Raw genomic sequence first — 21,090 nt, 5'->3', positions numbered from 1 at the left:
GATGGGGGGGGGGAGCCCAGCCCAGCCATGGGATGGAGAGTTTAGGGGTAGAGGGGGGGATATGCCAACCGGGATGACTCTGTCACAGGCACTAGTGAGCAGGGACTGAGGGAGACTGGCAGCCAGAGTCTGCTTTGAAATATGGAATGAGTGCCCCAGTTATCCATTTGTCCTGAGTTTGAGACCTAACAGATTTTTTTCTACTAAACGATCTCTCCAAGTTGCTCCACTCTGGGCTTGGGGTTTATTTGATTCCAGGACCAATCAAATAGGAATGACAGTAGTGGACTAGTGGAGACGAGGAAGCAAAGGAATTCAAGAATAAAGAAGAGGTTCACTAATCGTCTAAATGTACTTGGTGAGAAAATACTCACGGGCAGGTAACCTAGAGACAGCAAGCAATCAGAAACAGGAGCTGTAAGCAAGCTGTAAGGGGCTTGCCCTTAGTTTTAGAAGAAATGCCCTCTTTTGCATTCTGGCCCTCCCTCCAACTCAGGAGACTCCCTCACTTGACCAAGCACAAGCTTGAGATGGCCTGAGCCTGTGTTGTTTACAATGCACTTCTCAAGGAAGTGCTACAGTAAATGCTGCTCAAAGACACTCCTTGCACTTGAGGGACAGAGTGTTTGGTTTCTGTTGTTTATTTAGCTTATGTACTGAATGTGGGAGCACGCACGCCCTGCACAACGTTCAGAAGGAACTGTTGATCCACACCAGTGGGCACTTCAGCACAGAAGGATTGGAAATGCAAGGACAAAACTCAGGAGGCAAGACTGCCAAGGTTACCAAGAAACTCAATTTAAAAGGCTGAGTGCTCATCTAATGCTTCCAAGCCATTTCTCCCTTAAACATGAAAGATGTTTTAAAGGGTGGTGCAAAGATCGTGAGAAGTGGAAACACAGGATACACAGAAACTGAAGACGTATGTTCTTCCCTTTTTATCGAAATTCTTAACCTTAGTCTGCCATTGTTGAGGATTATTTGAGTGACTAGCTCAGACATGTGACTAGCAGAGAATTACAGACGTTTAACAAATCTAAGTCACATATAATAGACATGTAAATACAGATGGTACTATGAATTATAGTCACAATTTTCCTCTTCTTTGTTCAAATAATGTTTCCATGCCAGTCTATTGCATTATAAACTTGGGCAGGGAACATGTCTAACCTTGTAAATGTTGCCTAAAATAAGTATCTATAACAATATGTTTATGGAGAACAATACGTTCATGGAGATCACACCCATCTGCACATGGTTCTTCCCATCTCCTCAGCCAGCAAGAACTTCCTTTGCCTCACTACATGATAGACTGTATACTTCTGTTAACCTTCCATAACCACCAAACATGTCTATAGAGATAAAAGGCTAAAAGCAGGGACATTGAGAAGGATCAGTGGGAAAAGGTGCTTGTTATATAATATAAAATATAAGAGAATATGTGACATCATATATGTTATAATATTCCATAATATAATATAATATAGAATAAAGAATCTATATGCCTGATGGGCTGTGTTCTGTCCCTGGAACCTACATAAAGGTAGAAAGAGAGAATCAACTCCACAAAGTTGTCCTCTGACCTCTAAGCATGTACTATGACACATGTCACACACACACACACACACACACACACACACACACACAAATTCTTAAAAATAGAAACAAACGTATACACTCTACCATTCAGGCCATGACCAGTTGGCACCTGACTCGTGAATCTTACGCTGACATCTGGTACCTAACTCTTAATGACCTTCGTGCCTTAAACAAGCGGTCAGTCTCAAGAAAAACAACTCCTACTGTAAAATTTGTTATCAACAAGATAACCAGATGTCAGTCTGTCTGCCCAGATATAGGTCCCTACAGAAATTCCAGGATGCCAGGACCAAGTAATTTCCCTAACAACTGCTACAAAAGGTCTGCCCCCTCTCTTGCAGTGGGACTGCACCCTCTGGACACTCAGCACCGTTCTCTTGCAGTGCATTTCACTAAACTCTCTCTTGGTCTATATGAGCTTTTAGTAAATTCTTCTTCTTAGAGTATTTCTTGTAAACAGTCTGGCAGAAATGACGACACTCTAAAGTGACATTTGAGTATCTGAACCTGTCAAACAAAATTCCAGAGAAATAGGAATTTCCCAGGGCATCTCATGCTGAGAGAAGACAAGGTGGAAATTTGTCTCCAGGAAAGAGATTTCACACAGTTCTACAGGATGATACTGAAAACCAGATAACGATGGATCAGTAGGGACAAGACTTCTCATTGGCCAGGACTGCTAAAATATACACATCCTTGTTTAAACTCTGATCTCACCTCAGGACCCTGAAGACCAGACCTGAAGGGTTTGTAGGATCTCTTTTGTCCCTCCACCAATGTGGCCACATGAATAAAAGTCCTTTTTCTTCTTTCCTAATAATTTCTCATTATTAGCCTATTGAGGATGAGTGGCTGAACCTAACTTGGGGCACAGGCTGTTGTAAATAAATAAATAAACAGTGGCACTGTTTACCATACAAGAGAAGCCTCAAGGCACAACAAAACCCACTAAAAGAGTTTATTAAGGGGGAGAGAATAGGCTGTGGAATGACCATGTAGGAAGAGAGAAGAATAGGTGGAACCTGTTTTTATTGGTGGCCCTTGCCCCACCCCGCCCCACCCTGCCCCACCCCTGCACATGCGCATATGGGCTTACATAACTACGCTACACATGCGCATGGATTACGTGATCACGAAGCGCATGGATTACATAGACATACGACCCTAGGATGACTAAGCATCTGGTCTGGCTACTGGACAGCATATGCGCAGTCATGCAGCTGGGAGAACAACTAGGAATTCTAACAGCTGTGAACCTCAAGCTCAGTAACAACGTCACTAGCGATTTCCATACACCATTTTGCACGGAGTTTTAGTGGCCCGTAAAAGGAATCGCTGCCACTTCACCTCTCTTGAGCCCTTACTCCGACGCTGTGGTGGCTGGCTGAGTGGAGACAGCTGAGGGGCTCAGGCTTAGGCAATACCCTACCATGGCATGAAGACTGCTGGACTGTGACTCCAGCTTTCGGATGCCCTTCAGCACAGAAGCCAAGTTCTTTTGGCCCCTGAGGAAAGTTTACTGTTTGCAACTGAAAGTCCCTGCCCAAGGCAAGTCTTTGATGGTACCTGAAGGCAATGGAAAAAGAAAGGCCCCTTATCCTCGGTGAGAATAAGGGACAACTTTCTTCCTTCTGGAAATTCCCTCATTAACTGCAGCAGCGTGTCTGAGCTGAGTCTACACAAATGAGTATTCCCTAGTTTCTTTCCCCTCACTCTTTTGTCTCTCCAGAATTTGCTCTGGAGCAAGAGGGAGCAGAGCGCCCAGGTATACCTGCCCCACCCCTCCTGGCCAGACTTTCCAATCTGAGAGATTGATTGACAGGTGGCTGTGCTTTCGTTTGTCCAGGTCAGTGAGTTCCCATCCCATCGAGACCAACCCATGGCCAAGTTTTGGACTGGGAATCTGATCTGAGAGATTCACTCTGGACTCAGCACCATAAACAGCTCCAAGGTGAAATCAGGTCTCTCTTTCAGGAGCCGGGGTCCTCTATCCACAGTGGGTTCGAGTCCTGCATCAAGTCCCTTGTGGACAAACAGGAGATCTGTTGCACACTAGGACACTTTTGGGATGGATCTTGTACCTCAGTAGAACACCCACAGAGTGTTCTGCCTTTCTTCCCTCTGACTCAGCCCTTGGATATATTCTGCTGCCGTGGGACCCCTATTTTATCTGCTCTGGTGTGGGTGGTCTTGTCTTTGTGCCAGCCTTTCTCTATCACTGTCTAATTTCTGCTTCCACAGAACATTTTACTTCCTTCCTTGATTGGTAGTGGGATTCAAGAACTTCCCAATGTTAGCCTTTTTGGAAAAACTTCTTAAAAAGTTTGAGTTTTATGTGTATTTGAAGCATAAGTAGGTAAACTATAGGCCATTTGGGGGCCAAACCCAGGACCCCAAACTCTCAGGCTTCCCTAAATACCTAATATATTGGCCTGATAACTCTCAGCCTCTCTAGCACATCTCTCTGAATCTCTGAGGAGAGCACTGGGACTCAGCACCAACTATGATGCTGAAGCCAAGTTGGCCAAGTGGGACTGACCTCTGTGAAGATTCATAATCCACTGCTTGTTTGTGAACTGGTCATGAGGGAAGCCGGTCTTGTTGTTCTGGAGAAACAAACTTCTTTCTGCCAACTTCCTTATGGGGCTTCTGCTTTCCACCCAGATGCCCTGAAGGACTAAGTCATATTGATCCTCATCAAAAAGCAAATTTGGGGGGGGGGGAGGCAAATAGCTCAGCAGTCAAGGATCTTGCTGCCAAGGCTAATTACTTTGAATTTGTTCCCTAGAACCCCTATGTCAATAGGAGAAAAATCAACTCCTATAATCTAGTCTGTCTTCTGATCTCTGTGTGTGCACTGTGGCATGCATGCAAACACACACACACACACACACACACACACACACACACACACACACGCACATACACATGCATGCACACGCACACGGGGTGGGGGGGTAGATAAATAATTGTACTTTTTTTAAGGCCACCTTCCCAGATCTTAGGAAAACTAAGACCTCATTCTATTCTCCCATGAGAATTTTGAAGAACAGCCTTTCAAAACCTAGCCTTCCCTCTGCCATCTGTTCCTTCCTTCTCACTAAAAAGAGAGCAAACAATTAGACAGACGCTAACAGTTTAGAGGGCAACCTTCAAACCCTGTGACAGGCCTGGTTCCCAGGACCAGGGACAACGGGACCAAAGAAATAATCCTGAAGTGTTGAGATCCACAGGTTCATAGGCCACAAGTTACTCCTAGCTAGAACTCTGATAAAAATAAAATACTATTACAAAGACAGAATTCTCTGGGTCTGGCCTGCCATCACTGCATTCCATAGCAAGTTCCCAGCCTCCTCCAGGAAAAATCATTTGCTATCTCCACAGTTATTCAGGGAAATAGATACCTTTTGTATCCAAAACTATAATTACAAGGTTAATGTGAAGATTTTTCCTCTATGTGTGTTATTGTTCCCCCCTGTCTCTTCTTGGAAAGATAATTTCACAAGTTCAATGTGTAGTTTAGAATTTTTGTTACCTTGGTCAGCTCTTGCAGAAATGTCATGTTCACTAACTCTCACACTCGTGAGAGACCAAGAGAGAAAATACATGAGAACTTTTTAAAAAGTTCATTGGCAGTAAAGCCTACCTAGTACCTGCATCAAACAAAACTCTTCAAAGTTTAACATGATGTATTTGTATAACCTCACTTTGTTGCATTAATTCTTACATTACATTTCACAATTTAGATTTCACTTTGTTAAAAAGATGAAAAATTTGTTGTGTTGTTGAGAGAGAAAAAATGAAAATGAGAAGCAATTAAAGTAAATTTTTTAAGTAATAAAGGACTTTATATGATAAAATAAGATTTCATAGCCGGGCAGTGGTGGCGCATGCCTTTAATCCCAGCACTCAGGAGGCAAAGCCAGGCAGATATCTGTGAGTTCAAGGCCAGCCTGGGCTACCAAGTGAGTTCCAGGAAAGGCACAAAGCTGCTCAGAGAAACCCTGTCTCGAAAAACAATAAAAAAGTTTTTATTCTAAGGTAAAATGACTAAATTTTTTTCCAAGTGAAAAGGAAAAATATTAAGGGCAGGCATAATGATGCATGCCTTTGATCCCAGAAGACATGTTGCTTTCATTGTTAACAAAAAAGCAGATTGGCCAATGGCTAGGCAAGATTTTGAAGTCAGAGAGAATGCTGGAGTGAAGAAAGGCGGAGATGCCATGAGGCACAGAGCTAGCAGGATGGGAAATATGTACATAAGGTAAATGCACCTCAGGGCTGCACATAGATTAATAGAAATTAGTTAATTTAAGTTACAAGAACTAGCTTAAAAAACAAGCCTAAGCTATTGGCTGAGCATTTATAATCAACATTAAGTCTCTGTGTGGTTATTAAGTTTTAGGCCAGCCAAGGCTACATGGCTACATAGAGAGACCCTGTCTCAAAAAAAAAAAAAAGGGAAAAATAGGATAAAGCCAGACCAGAAAGCTTAAGCACATCACAAAAGATCCAAGTAAGGCACAAGAAAATTACAAGAGATGAAATTTAAGACAGCACATTTATGATAATTAAATGTTATTGCAATTCCTAAGGTGAAAGTTCAAAACACTGAAATGAAATCAAAACCTAGTCCTATGTTTAAGACAATAAAATTTTCTTGAGCTATTAATCTGTTCTTGGTAACATTTATTAAAACAAACAAACAAAAACTGTCCTTTGAAACAAGACATATGGGGCTAGTAAATGACTTGAGATTACTTGCTGTGCATGGACGAGGCCCTGACCATGAATTCCCAGCACCGATTTAAAGACTAGACATGGCCTTGTGTGCCTATAACGTCACTATTGCAGGGTGGAGGCACAGAGTCCTAGGAGCTCACTGGCCATGCAGCTGAAACACTGAACTTCAGGTTAGGCGAGAAACCCTATTCCAGGAGAATGAGGCAAAGATTAACAGTGAGGCCATCTAACATCCTCTGGCCTCTGCATATGCAGCTTCAAGTGTGCATGCATGTGCATGTGCACGCATGCACACACACACATATACATACACAACACACATGCACATGTGCACATGTACACAAACAATACACACACAATTTTCTGCTTAGCAAAAGTAATTATATTTCTGCTACATTTTTCAGGCTTTTATTTCCTTGAATAATTGAGTCTTATTTAAGAATCTATTCATTCTTTTTCTAAGCTCTGTCCCCAGGTAACACAAAAGTTAGAAAAAAAAATTGATTACTTCCTCTTCAAGACTGATGACACTACTCTCCTGGCTATTCATCAATCAAAATTTGGGGGCCTAAGGGATAAAAGGAGCAAAAAGGGCAGCCATTATTTTAGTCATTGCCCTCCAAGGTTAGCCCAGACCCTGAGGATGACAAGACCCCCCCCCAAAAGAGCCTTGTAACTCCAGCAGTAGGTCACTTACCCTGTGAACCAGAGAGGCCACGGAGACCGTGGAGGTTGGATTCTTAACAGTGCACTCCTTGCGATGGAGCAAGCCGTGAAGGGGAAAATTGTCCCAGGAAAGTCACGTGTCAGAACAGTCTCTTTCCTTCCTGCTGCCTTCCTTGATGGGTGGAACTTTCCCTTCATGCCAGCCCGCTGCTCTCTTCTTCCTCTTCTTTGCCAGTGTTTCTAATCAGTGTTTGAACATTCTAGAAGGGTTCACCCCTCTTATCTCTCAAGTAGGATTTCTTATTCTTCTCTGTTTTCCAATCTCTGCCTCCTCAATGGCTAATCAGATTTGTTTTGTGGAATTAAACAGACTTTCTGGCTGGGCTGACTCTTAAGTAACTTCTCTGGATGAATTATACTCTCTTGGCTTCCATAGCCCCTTTCTTGTTTTGGTTTTAATCTGCTTTGTGCTGTCAGCCCTTATTTTCTTAACCTTCTGGTACAATTTTCATGCCATCATAGACCTTTAAGCTCAAGATGGTACTGTCTGAAAGGATAGTGGCCATTACCATCAAAATCAACCCCTTCCCCCGACCACTAAAGACCTGTCAAATGACGTCACATTCTGAGCTTCAACCTCTTGCAATAACCACTACTCCCCTCTTCAAAATATCCCTCCAGCCTTCTATGACGTGTGCTCCTATAGCCCCTGGCAGATCAGCAATGCCAACTACCCTCCCCAGGTCCCTACCTTGCTCTGAAGCAGCTCCAGAAGCAAAAAACTTCATCCTTGTCAATAATTTACCTTGCACTTCTGTCATGGGGAAACATAATAATAATAATAATAATAATAATAATAATAATAATAAAAGCATAATAACAAAACCCCAATGCTTCTACACTGTAATCATCAAGCGCCAGCCATTTGGAGCCTGGCTCAGAATGTCTCACATGGCCATCTCTAGCCTCATACCCAACAGCCCAGTGTGCTTTTAACAAATGTCCAGCTTCAACAAAAGCAACTACCCTGTAGAATTTACTACTCAGCAAAATCAGAAATGTCTGCCTGTCCACAGAGGTACAGGCCACACACACAGGAGGCTCACAATAAGACCAAGCAACTTCTCCCTCAACTTCAATAAAATGATATTTCTACTTTTCTCTGTGGCATAATCCTCTCTCTGAGAATCTTTCCAGTGTTTTCCTTCTGGCTATGCATTTTATGAAACTCTCTTTTTGTCAGCTCATGCCTTTGATGAATTCGTTTTATCTCCATGTCCCCAACCTTCCACACCCCATTTCATAAAAGCACTCTCATCTAGGCCATCCTACACTACCACCCCGAGCAGAGTGGTACTATTTATTTTGTGTATCAGATCTCCCCTTCAGCCACTTATTGGCCAAACAAACTTCCAGGAACTCACCCGCCCTTCCCCCTGAGTCTGACTGTGAACAGAAAATGGGGTTCATTTACGACCTTTCTGAGTACCAGCCCTTTCTGAACACACTCTTGTCTTTGTGAATTAATTTTAGCCGCAAGCTTGCTTATAGAAAGGACACCAATGACATTAGATAGAATGTCCTTAGTTCCCATGCCTGTGTTTTCCATGATAAAATATCATTAGTTTCCTGGGAGGAAGAAGTCTTCTTGTAAAGGATTAGGTTCAAACTGTTCATATTCACTCAAGGAATTCCCATATACTTGTAAGGGAGGGCAGAACCATTTTAAAGGTCAGTTAGTATTGTATGCCTTTCCTGGGAAGATTTAAACAAACACCTGTTCATTCCAGATAAGGGAATGGTGACAGAAACAAAACAAAACAAAACTGAGTCCATCCCAGGCCAGCTCGGGGAGCCAATGACTTTGGGGGCTTCCTTAAAGGCACAAGGGTGAGTGGTTCCTTAGAGGAGCACAGAGAACTCAACAGCAAGTGTAGCACTGAAAAGCCCCAAACCCAGTGACTCACAAAAGCCACATTTGTGGAGCCCCTCCATCAACTGACCTTCCATGTCCTATGAACACTAACTTCTTCTCCTAAGACCACTGTGCAGCTGGGGACAGGCGGGAGTAAATGGCTAGAATACCGGGTAAAATTCCTGTAACCTTTTCCCCATCCTTTTGCTACAGAGCATCAATACCTCTTTACCACCACCATAGACTGAGCTATCACTGAATTCTCCACATCCGTCTCTGATCCATGGTGCCCCATGGTCACCTCAGACCTGGAGGACATTGCTCACTCACAACAGACAGCATCCTCCGAGCTCTCTCACACTGCTTTCTGTCAAGCAACCTGCATCTCTCCTTGATGGTGTCAGCAGCATTAGCAGTTCAATCTCTTGGAAAGTCCAAAAATCATACCTCGACTCCAGAATCTCTTTACGAACTCAATGGTGTGGCCTGGAATTTGGGTACAACGAAGAAGAAATGATTGACTGCTGACTGAGCAGGCGGGAAATGTGCAATCATTTAAAAGGACAAAGCAGAACCATGTGTCCAAGAGTGGCATTAAAGGGACAGCATGCTGGCACACCTGTACCTGTAGAACTAGTGCTCAAGAACAAGTAAGAAAAGCTGCTATCAAAAGGAAGGAACCCTGAGTGGCTGGGGGTAGGGTGGGAGGGAGACCTTCGCTTTACCTTCCCATGACTGTGGTATTTGCATTAAAGTTACGCAGCACAGATGCAGACTGCTTTGCTAACCTGAGTGTTGACAGAATTAGACACGCTTGAGTCAGTGTTCTGAGTGGGACTATCAGGGGAAACAAGGCCGAGTGTGCAGTTACATGGAAGTCCAGCACATCAGTGAGTCAGTGTAAATGTAAATATGTCTCAAAGACCCCATGCTGAATTTTTTTGTTTATCCGAAATTTATGTTTAACCAGGAGTCTTGTATTTTTTTCCTTTGGTCCAAATAGCAAACCTCTATATCGTTGTCTGCTTCTTCTGTTTGGGGCCTTGGGAGGATGAGAAAAGTCAGATTCTGAAGTAGCAAGGAGAGAAAGCCAGGGAAAGAGAAGCCAGGCCTGGCTAGATCCCCAGGAACACCTGGAAGGGTAAAGTCAGGCCGAGTAGTGCTCCTGTCTGCAGCCTGGGGCTCAGTTTCATGCCCACAGGTGACCGCGCTGGGCAGCCTGGTGAGATGAAGAGCAGAACGTGGTATCTCAGAAGTGCCAGTCCTCTAGTAGGGCGGCCTTCCTAAGATGGTCAAAGCTACTAACAGCTGAAGCTACCCCAAAGCAGAGGGGCGCAGGACCATACGGCCCGTCCTATCCTGAGCAAGGAGGCACTACAGAAATGAGCGGGCACTTTCAGTTCTACCCCTGGCTCTTGGGTTGGTGGAACGTTCCTATTTAACTCCCTGGCTACTGTGTGCTACTTGCCCTGTCCCAAAAGACTGTATCCCTGGCCCAACTTTATCTACAAACTTAAATTTTTTCCAGAGTCTACCAGCCAGCCACTTTGAGTCAGATAGTCAGCAGTAGGACCAGACACTTCAGGGACTCTTTGCAAGCCATACTCCGTTTATCATAAAGTTTATCTCTGGTCCAGCATCCTGCTCCGTCCATATATAGACACTCTGGGGGAAGGGGGCAGGAGGCTCTGATCATGCTGTTGGCTGTGGAGGTGCAGCAAGAAGAGAAGAGCCCCTATGTGGAACGCATCAACATGATCAGGGGAGCTTGAGACGTGACTCCCTTTGAAACAGACTGGAGAGAACTCCACTTAGTACACTCACTGAGTCTTCCTGGAACTTAGACATACCTGCTGCTCTATGACAGTCACCCCATTCTGTGGTTAAACAGCAATCACTTCCTTATCTCTCTAAAGGTTTCTGTAGGTCAGGAGTTTCCAAGGGTTCAGGAGCAAACGCTGACGCAAGAATTTTTGTGCCAGTGATTTACTGAAGGAGTGCTCAGGAGAGACCAGGACAGGATGAGGGCGAAAGAAGAAGCAGAGGCAGAGTTCCGCAGAGAGCTAACTTTTGCTGGATCTGCAGGCGACTCAGAATGCCGGTTTTGTCTCGGTTACCCTAGCCAGAAGTGAAGAGGACCCAGAGCCTTTGCGCTCTGGCTTTTTCTGGTTCTTTGCCAGCCTGGGTGTGGGAGGGCTGAGGTGTGGGGAATCTCAGCAGGCCTAACTTTATGCACAGCTTCACAGTCTACATACAGTGCTTCTCAGGCAAGATTCTTGGTTTACAAAGCGAAGCCAATTTGTGTATGCCTCGTTTTTTGAGGATTTGGTAAAATTATGCATGTGAAGACTTTTACCTCAATACCTGGTAACACTGTATGAACAGTAGTATAAACATTCTTTAGAACAGAAAGTATCTGAAATACGCTGCTATTTTTACATCTTCTAAATCCTACCCAGCAAATACTCAAAATAAGCAGATAAAACCCCCTTAATAATCAGAAGCAAATGTGAGTATTGCGAGCGTGTGAGAGGCTTGGTCGGTATCACCACACTTAAAGAGTGTTGGGGAGGCCTGTGGTAGCAGCCGGAACCTCCCTGACAGCTTACTAAAACTGTGTACTGGAAACTTCTAAGTCAGCCCCCACACCGAAGGCTTTGCGTTAGCCTATGAGGGGACCCCCGTTTCTCTTGTTTGTTGTTCCTAATGCTATGGTTTTTACTTGTTTTATTATCATAGTATCAATAATCACACCTCAAATTCGCTCAAATATGTCCTTAGATGTGATTTACCAATTTAAGGACACATGAGCAAGCTTACATGAACATATTTTCTCATCCCATCCCCTTAAACACATACTTGCTGTAATACAAAAGGTGATTTGTTTGATTTAGCCATTTCATCATGGCTGCTGTAAGGCTTGAGTTCTGTTCCCGGCATCACAAAGCTACAACAACAACCACAGAAGAAGAAGTAAGGAATGAGGGAAGGAAGAGAGGGCAGGGGGAGGAGGAGAGAGAAAAAGAAAGAAGTCAAAAGAAAACATCAGCTAGATTCAGGTCTAATTCATTTCTAAACTTCAGAGCACTGCCTGAAGCAGAGATGAATTTTAAAGATTATTTATTGGATCACCAAATTGATGTTATTCATAAATGCCATGGTTTGAATGTGAAATGCCTTGTACAGGCTCATTGACGGGCGGGCTTAGTTTCCAGCTCTGAGGTCCACTTCTGGAAAATTATTCTGAAGCCTCTGGCTGAATCAACGGATTAAATTCCTCAATGGAGTCCTAATATGGTACTACGGGCTGCAAAGATATGAAGTAGGAATTCAGCTGATATTGGCAAAGTTATTACCAAGAAAGAGTTACAGACTCTTTTTTTCCAGAGGAAAACCAAGACTTCTGGAGTCTTGGCGGTATTGGCTTTTGGGTGTATTAGCTGTATCCCCCAATGAATTTCTTGTGTGCTATAGTAGTTTCCCGATTCGACTCTTCCAGTGTGATTGATCATTAATTGGGCACAACTTCCCCTATACATTTGGAGTAATTGGATACCTTTTCCCAGCTACACGTTCATTATTAGCTACATATTCATTATTAGCAAACCTCTGGCCAGAGCCACTCTCTGAACAAAAGTATAGCTAAGAATTAGCAGATGGATTACACATAAAAGAAAACAACCACTAACAATTAAATCCTAAACTCTTTACCTTCACCACAGATGACTTACATATGACCCTGGTTTAAGAGATTTACTGCTCACATTTCTGGGATGATGTTTCAGCCATCTGCTAGTTACTGATTTAAAGTAGATACTCCCCACTGACCCAAGGAGACTGCCAACAAGGCCAGGTGGGCGATAGGTACCAAGCTTCATTTCCTGTGCAAATTAAGATTTACTCCTCCTTCCTTTATCTCAGCCAGGTGCCATTCCTAGATTCCCTCCTTAGCAATTACTCAGAAGGAGTGAAAGTGCTTTTACCAACCAAATGCTACATGCTGCAATGTAGGTTGCTTAGCAACCTGGCATACATCGCCTGCCCTACCAGAAAGCAGCTGCAGCAGGGATGAGCTGGGATAAAAGTGGTGCCTAAGAATAAACAGACAGTTTTATTTACCTGTGATTTATTGGCATTTATAGACCCCAAACATTCTACCTAGCGACTTCTAAGGTGATAGTCTGAGCACATAAATTCCCTTTTAGAATCCCCTAATTGATCTTAGCCTTTAGTTGACCCTATCAGAGAACTCCCCATTAGTCACTCCCCCTTTTGGGTTGTAATCGGAAGCTGACAATGATCACTTTATGTGTGGGTCCTTATCAGCTCTCTCTCTCTCTGCGACCCTGAAAACTTCAAGCCTCCCACCACACGGCCAAAGAATTACTGCTTGTGTGCATACACTGGTTCCCTGACAGCACTTGTAGAATTGGTCTAGAAGAACAAAGATGAAAACGAAGATGAGGAAGAACTAAGTCTAGACGGATGAGAGCACAGCAGAAGAGGGCACAGAGAAGCGCTAAGTTTAAGAACCGAAACGAAGCTGTGGACATAGAATTGAGTTAGAAGAATAAAGTGAATGGACTAAAGAGCTTGGTGTGCTTAGATTCATTTCATATCCCTCAGATTAGATTCCCAGCTGGTTGTTAGATTCTTCACAGACCCTGGGGGAAAGCAATAGGGGCTGGACCGCTATTGTTTTCGATAATATGGTAGCATTATTGGGAAACGGGGGATAGTGGGAAGTAAAGCGTAGTTAAAGGAAGCGGGTCACTGGGGCATGTATCTGGGGGTTACATATTGACTTAGTGCCTTCCTATAGGCCCCTCCCTCGAGTAGCTTTCCCCACATGCACCTGCCACCATGGTCATCGGCTCTCCAGAGGCCCAGAGTCAACAGACTGAAGGCTGAGGGATGGAAACATCTGAAACTGTGAGATAAGCAAATTCTTCCTGGTCTACATTGTTTATGCAGGCTTTCTGTCACAACACTGCAAAATGAACTAACAAAACATCAACTTGGAAAGACAGAGGTGATTAAAGCCTCTGCATGCAACCCAAACCCCGAAAACCATAAAAAAATTGAACACTTTCCGCATACCTTTGTTACGAGAAAGCCTACTAAGGCCTGAACTCGCTCACCAGCAAAGCTGGAGGTGAGCAGATGGAGGTTTGCAGTTTTTCCTTACCCCACTTAATATGAACATTTACATGTTTCACTGCAGGTATGTTAATGTTTGGTTCCAGGCTCCTCCGGGAGGGTTATACAGGATACATCATCATACATGGATGTAAATATGTAGTTACAGGCTGGCTATTCTTTTTTTTTTTTCAATTTATTCTTCTCTCATATATTGCATTCTGACTGAAGTTTCCCCTCCTTCCTCTCCTCCCAGTCCCTACCCCCACTACATCCCCTCTACCCCAAATCCACTCCTCCTCCTTTCCTTTCAGAAAAGAGTAAGCCTTCCAGGGATATCAACCAAACATGGCATGTCAAGTTATAGTAAAACTAAGCACATCCCTTTATATTAAGGCTGAACAAAGCAACTCAGTAGGAGGAAAAGGGTCCTAAGAGCAGACAAAGAGTCAGAGACAGCAGGCTGGCTATTCCCAATCTGAAATGTTTGGAACTGAACGTTCCAGAACTCAGGACTTGAGGGAATGAGCATTTTTAGAAATTTTTCACAAACATAACGAGGTATCTTAAGGTAGAACTGTAGCATGAGTCTTAAAAGTTCTTATTAATAAAATCAAACCCGAGGCCAGTTATTGGGATCAATATTGGTAGATCAGAGAGACAGAACAAGCCACAATATTAAACATAAAGGATAGGTAGTGGTAGCACATAGAACTGAAATATAAACACAAAATTTTCTGTGTGTTTCTTATTCTGCTTCCACACAGAGCCTGAAGGTGGTCACATGCAATATTTTTAATATGCCTATGCTTCCATTGCAAGGCAAATATTGAATTTTCTACTTGTGACATTCGAGAAGTTTTGAATTCTGGAGCATTTCACATTTCAATTTTTTTTTCAGATTAATGTCAACCTGCATTAACTTTGTAAAATGTAAAACAAATTCTGAATTTTAAAATGTATGTGCTCTAAGAGAACAAGATGTGTGTGTGTGCCTGTCAGTTGCTTAATTCACCATTGCATCAAGCCCTCCACTGGCTTCTCAGTGGACTTGGATGGAATCCTCACTCTTTCTTGGGACCCCAGCTGATGCCTTTCCTCTCCAGCCATCATTCTCTCTTCCTTCTCTCTACTGTTCTGCTGAGTCCCACACCTAGTCCTGGCTACCCCTGGAAATTTGTGCTGTAAACACCTGCTGGGATATTCTTCATCCCCTCTGCTGCTTGCTCCCTTTCTTCCTACAGGTTTCAGCTTTAGTGTCTCCCTGACTCTCCTAAACCCACCCCGATAGATAGTTCCTGCTGTCAGTATCTACCAAACGCCCTGTTTCCTCACTTTCCACACAAGATTTAGCCCATCTCTAACTATTATTTTAGTTCTGTTAATAGTTTGTCTCCTTCTCCACACTCCAAGCTCTAAAAATGTAAAGGCTTTTTATCTTATTTAATTTTGTATGCCCAACTTTTAGCAATATACCCTACTCAACCGTATTTTCTAAGGTGAATGAATGAATAAATGCATTTTTCCATCCCATACAGGATCACATTGAAACAGGACTCAGTGATCATCAGCTAACTGATGAAAACTAATATGATAAGAAGACCTGACTTATCATATGTGATATATAAGTAACATATACTTTTGTTGTTGGTATAAAGGGATCTCTCAAAGATCAGAGAGTATCAGGTAAGTTGGTTGACTTAGCTTTTTTTCCTGTTGCCGTGACCAAATGCAATTTAAGGAAGAAGGGTTTCATTCTGGTTCACAGTTCAAAGTACAACCTGTCACAATGGGGAAATCAAGGCAGCAACATTGCATCCACAGTCAAGAAGAAGAGACCAGTGAATGTTGGTCCTCAGCTGGCTCTCTCCATTTATATATTCTAGGATCCCAGTGGAGAGAAATGGTGTCATCCACAGTGGTAGGTCTTTTCACTTCAATTAACCTGATAAGCATAATTCTCAAAGCCATGCCCAGTGGCCCATCTCCCTCATGAGTCCAGGTTGTGTTAAGTAGACCATTGATACCATCACAATGGTGTTTTAGAAGCTGCCTCCATACAACCTTATGAATGAGAAGAATCCATATAATAAAGACTTTATTCCAAAGAAAAAGAGTGATATGACAACTTAAGAGGATGAGGAAACAGAAAACTGTAGCTTAAAGTTTATCTGGTCCTGCCCAGCTCCCTCGACCCCTCAGCCACAGCCACTCAGACCCAAGTAAACACACAGACGCTCGTATTAATTAAAACTGTTTGGCCATTAGCTCAGGCTAACTACTGACTAGCTCTTACACTTAAACTCAGCCCATTTCTGTTAATCTAGATGTTGCCACATGTTCTGAGGCTTTACCTGTGTGCCATTACATGCTGCTCCCTGGATGGCACGCTGGTGTCTCCTGACTCAGCCTTCCTCTCCCCAGAATTCTCCTTATCTGCCTGTACTTCGTGCCTGGCTACTGGCCAATTAGCATTTTATTTATCAACCAATCAGAGCAACACATTCACAGCATACAGAACATCCCACAACAGAAAACTCATTCAGAGACACACAGGAAAAAGCTCCCAGCTCCATTTCCCACTCCTCAAGCAGGAGGGGAGGATAAAACCATGTGACCTATTGAAACAGACTGACAGTCCCAGTCAAGCCTGTGGTTCTTGTACACCTTAAATCCAGTCAGGCAGTTGATGTAACAATGAGTCTTTCTGTGTCCCAGGCCAGGGTTAGAGAAGAGATCCATTTTGTAACTCCTCATATCTCCACGTGAGATATCCCGCCGAGTCTTGGGAGGAGGCTATTTGCTTAAGACTGAGCTACACTGAGGATGAGAAGATAAGGAATAATATTAAGATGGGGAATCTGGGAACACGCTGTCATCATTTCAGCTAGGTAAAAGACTACCATGAGGGCTGGAGAAATGGCTCAGAGGTTAAGAGCACTGGCTGTTCTTCCAGAGGACCCAGGTTCAATTCCCAGCACCCACATGGCAGTTCACAACTGTCTGTAACTCCAGTTCCAGGGCATCTGACACCCTCACACCAATTCACATAAAATAAAGTTAAATAAATTATTTTAAAAAAAGACTACCATGAGAGGCAGTTGTGGAGAGGGGGAAGGTGGGAGGCGGGGGAAGGGTGGGGTGTGCTCAGGCACTGACAGCACAATGGTCTTAGGCCACGCCCTCTGTTGCAAGGAACAAGAATAAAGATAATAGCAGAAACTGATAGAGCCAAGGTTGTGGCCAGAGACTGCTCAACTCCCAGCACTACCTATCTATTGTGCGATTTCAGGGCCCAGAAAAGAATATCAACAGTATAGGTAAGGAATTCAGCAAGGAATTTGAAATAAGAAAAACAGAAATATTGTAAATGATCCAATGGATCAGATGAAAACAGAGTGGGAAGCATTACCAACAAATTAGGGCAAGCAGAAGAAAGAATATTGCATTCAGTTAAGACTGAAGAAAAAGATCAAGCTAACAGAATTCTACCTTCAAGAGACCAGAAGAGCCTGGTCTACAGAGCATGTTCCAGGACAAGCTCCAAAGCTACACAGAGAAACCCTGTCTCAAAAAACAACAACAAAAAAAAATTGAGATGGAGCTGAGATTGAAAACTAAAAATATAAAATATCTAATAAATGAATTTTTGAAATCTAGGGAAAGATATAGGCATCCAAAGACAGGGGCCATTTAAAACTCCAGCAAATATGACCAGAAAAAGTAGTCTCCATAACACATTATAGTTAAAATGCCAACACTACAGAACAATGGAAAATATTAAAGCTGTAAGAGATGAATTCCAACTCACAAATTCAAATTTGTGGTGATATTTTATTTGTGCTCTAATAAATAAAGCTTGCCTAGAGATCAGAGGAAAAAAGCCAGCCATTATAAGTAAACACAAAAGTCATGCAATGTTAGCACATGCCTTTGATCCTATCACTTGAGAGGCAGGGATCTGTCTGGATCTATGTGAGTTCAAGGCTGCACTGTGAATAGAGCCCCGTGTGGTGGCACACACCTTAAATTCCAACACTAGCTCACCATGGAGGTCTGGAGGTCTGTACAGACAGACAGGAAGTGACAGAGCTGGGCAGGAAGAGGAACTGATGTATCTGAACAGAGAGAGCAAATCAGATGGCAGAAGAGCAAGTCATATAGGCGTAGATAGACAAGAAGTATCTCACTTTTGGAAGCTGCAGAGTTGGTGAAATGAGGTTAGCATGTGGCTGTTCCTATTCCTCTGATCTCTCTCAGGTTTTTCACCCCTATATCTGGCTCTGGCTCTATGTTTTCTATTAATAAGACCATTTAGAAATTCATCTACACTAATTTATTAGAATACTATCAGTTTTATAGCAGAAATAATAAAAAGCCATGAGAGTAAACAGCTGAAGCCAAGGTTACTATATCCAGCAAAGTTGTCTCTTAAAACTGATGAAGAAATAAAGATGCCCTAAGGTAAGTACAAACTAAAGCAATTCACTACTAGTAAAACAGCATTGCAAAACATAGTTAAAAAATCCCACACACATGGGAGTGGAAAGATGGCTCAGTAGTTAAAGGCCCAAGTTTGGTTGCCAGCACTCAGTCAGGTGACTGACAACCACCTATAAATCCAGTTCCAAAGGCACCCATGAGAACCTACACATGGGCACTCTATACAAATGCACACAGTCTACATGAGAGAGGGAGGGAGGGAGGAGGGAGGGAGGGAGGGAGGGAGGGAGGGAGGGAGGGAGGGAGGGAGGGAGGGACAAAATGAATTTTTTCTGAAAGTATAAAAAACAAATCCCACACACAGAGGAAGAAAGACTGGGAAAGTAGGAGCACTGGAGACAGGATTAATTCAGGAGAGGAACAGATGAGCAGAAGAGAAACAGGAGAGGATCAGAGAAGAAGAACCCAGTAATCCAGCAAACCCCTTACGATGAACAGAGACTAGAGGAAATGAGCAAACAGCAATGTGACCAGTGAGGAAAACAAAGACTAAAACTACAGAAATCAACAAGTATTTCTTTTTTTTTAAGATGTAGCTATTTTTAAATTGAGACAACATCAAAAAGTGTGTTTAATTAATTAACAGAGAAAGCTGGTCAAAGAAAGGCAAGCAAATTTTGTCGAGTAAAAATTAGAACCGAGGACCTCCATAATCATCGGGCATCCATTCAGTGTGGTACCAATGGTTAGAAATGTACATGATAGGAACTCCAGGGATCTTTCCGATTCCTTGTTTGAGGTCCCGGTCAACTGTGGCCACAATGTAACACCCGTGCTGAGTGATTCTCTGGACCAAGCAGTCATCAGCATAGGTTCCTTTGTGTGTGCATGGAAGTCGGTCAAATCGTGGATCCTTGGCGATCCTTAGTGCCACTCAATACTTCTGTCCCAATTTCTCAATTTCAGCCATCACACAGTCAGTTATGCAAGGGACACACTTGGCGTACAGACAGTCTATCATTGACTGCACTAAGTCCAGTTTGGCTTTAATGGAAAAGTTAATGAAGCTGGTATCAACAAGGATGTGGTAAGGTGGACCCAGTTGTGCATTATACTGGAAGAATAAGCAGGAAGGATGCTGGGGGACTTCTCTTTCCTTCAGCGCACTGGGATCTTTCTTTTCTTTCTTTTTAGGCTTTAATCTATCCTTTTCTTTAAGTCTCTCATCTCTGAGAATAAGCCTTCGCTTCATAGTCGCATATTTCCTTGTTTTCTTCCATTTCCCCAAGTTCACGCTGCACTCCTGTTTCTTCCAGAATGCAATAAGTATTTCTTAATCACAACCCTAAACATAAATGGCCTTAAGTCACCAATAAAAAGAAGCAGACTAGTTATTTGGATTAAAAGACATGTTCTGTGTGAGAATCTCACCCTTTTGGCCAAGACAGGCAGAGACTGAAATGAAAGGAAGGAATGCAACATACCCAGCAAGTGGAGGGCATTTGTTCAGACCTTACAAAGCAGAATTTCCATCAAAATTAAAGGGGGGCACTACATATTAGTAAAGTGAATAATTCACCTCAATAAGAAGAAATAATTGGGACAATCCATCAAGTAGTCTTAACAAATTTCTACAGAATATTCCATCCAATGGCTGAGTAGTATGCACATTTTCATTATCAGTCCATCGAACTTTCTCCAAAAATAAATCAACATTTGGGTCATTAACCAATATTAAAAAATATCAAACAATAGAATGAGAGTTGAAAACAGTAGTAAGAAAAACTATACAAAAACACAAAGTCAACTCTTGAGTGATCAGAAGATCCACGAAGAAATCAGATAGGAAAGTTAACAATTCCTAGAATCAAGTGAAAATTAAAACATACATTAGCAGAACCTTTAAAAATACAGAAAAGCAGTTCTAAAATGGACATTTACAGCTATGAGTGATTACAACTAAAACATGAAAGGCAGCATTGAAGAAAAATTGAAAAAGATGTCAGAAGATAGAAAAAAAATCTCCCATGCCCATGAATACATAAGAATAATATAGTAAAAAATGGCCACCCTACCAAAAAGCAACCTACAGATTCAATGCAATCCCCAACACAATTCCAACACAATTCTTCACAGATCTTGAAAGGACAGTTTTCAGCTTCATATGGAGAGAGAGAGAGAGAGAGAGAGAGAGAGAGAGAGAGAGAGAGAGAGAGAGAGAACCAAAAACAAAGCAAAAAAAAAAAAAGGATCACTAAAACAATCCTGAATAATAAAAGAACTGCTGGAGCTATTACCATCTCTGGTTTCAAGTTGTATTGCAGAACAATAGCAATAAAACTGCACGGTATTAGCACAAAAACAGATACATTGATAAACGGAGTAGAACTGAAGACCCAGACCTAGTCCACACACTCATGAACACCAGATTTTTGATAAAGAAGGCAGAAATATACAATGGAAAAATGAAAGCACCCTCAACAAATGGTGCTGGTCAGACTGGAGCTGCATGTAGAAGAATCTAAATAGATCCATACTTAGCACCCTGCACAAAACTCAACTCCCAAATGGGTTATAGACCTCAA

General features: G+C 42.6%; 1 pseudogene; it reads right to left on the bottom strand.

The window, feature by feature from the left end:
* Positions 1-19,196: 19,196 nt before the first annotated feature.
* LOC102919378 (rRNA-processing protein FCF1 homolog pseudogene) lies at positions 19,197-19,812 on the bottom strand (annotated as a pseudogene).
* Between the last annotated feature and the right edge of the window lie 1,278 nt (positions 19,813-21,090).

The sequence above is a fragment of the Peromyscus maniculatus genome, chromosome 2 (genome assembly GCF_049852395.1).
Source record: "Peromyscus maniculatus bairdii isolate BWxNUB_F1_BW_parent chromosome 2, HU_Pman_BW_mat_3.1, whole genome shotgun sequence".
Lineage (NCBI taxonomy): Eukaryota > Metazoa > Chordata > Mammalia > Rodentia > Cricetidae > Peromyscus > Peromyscus maniculatus.
The sequence above is the reverse complement of the archived record's forward strand: the minus strand, read 5'-3'. Positions and strand labels throughout refer to the sequence as shown.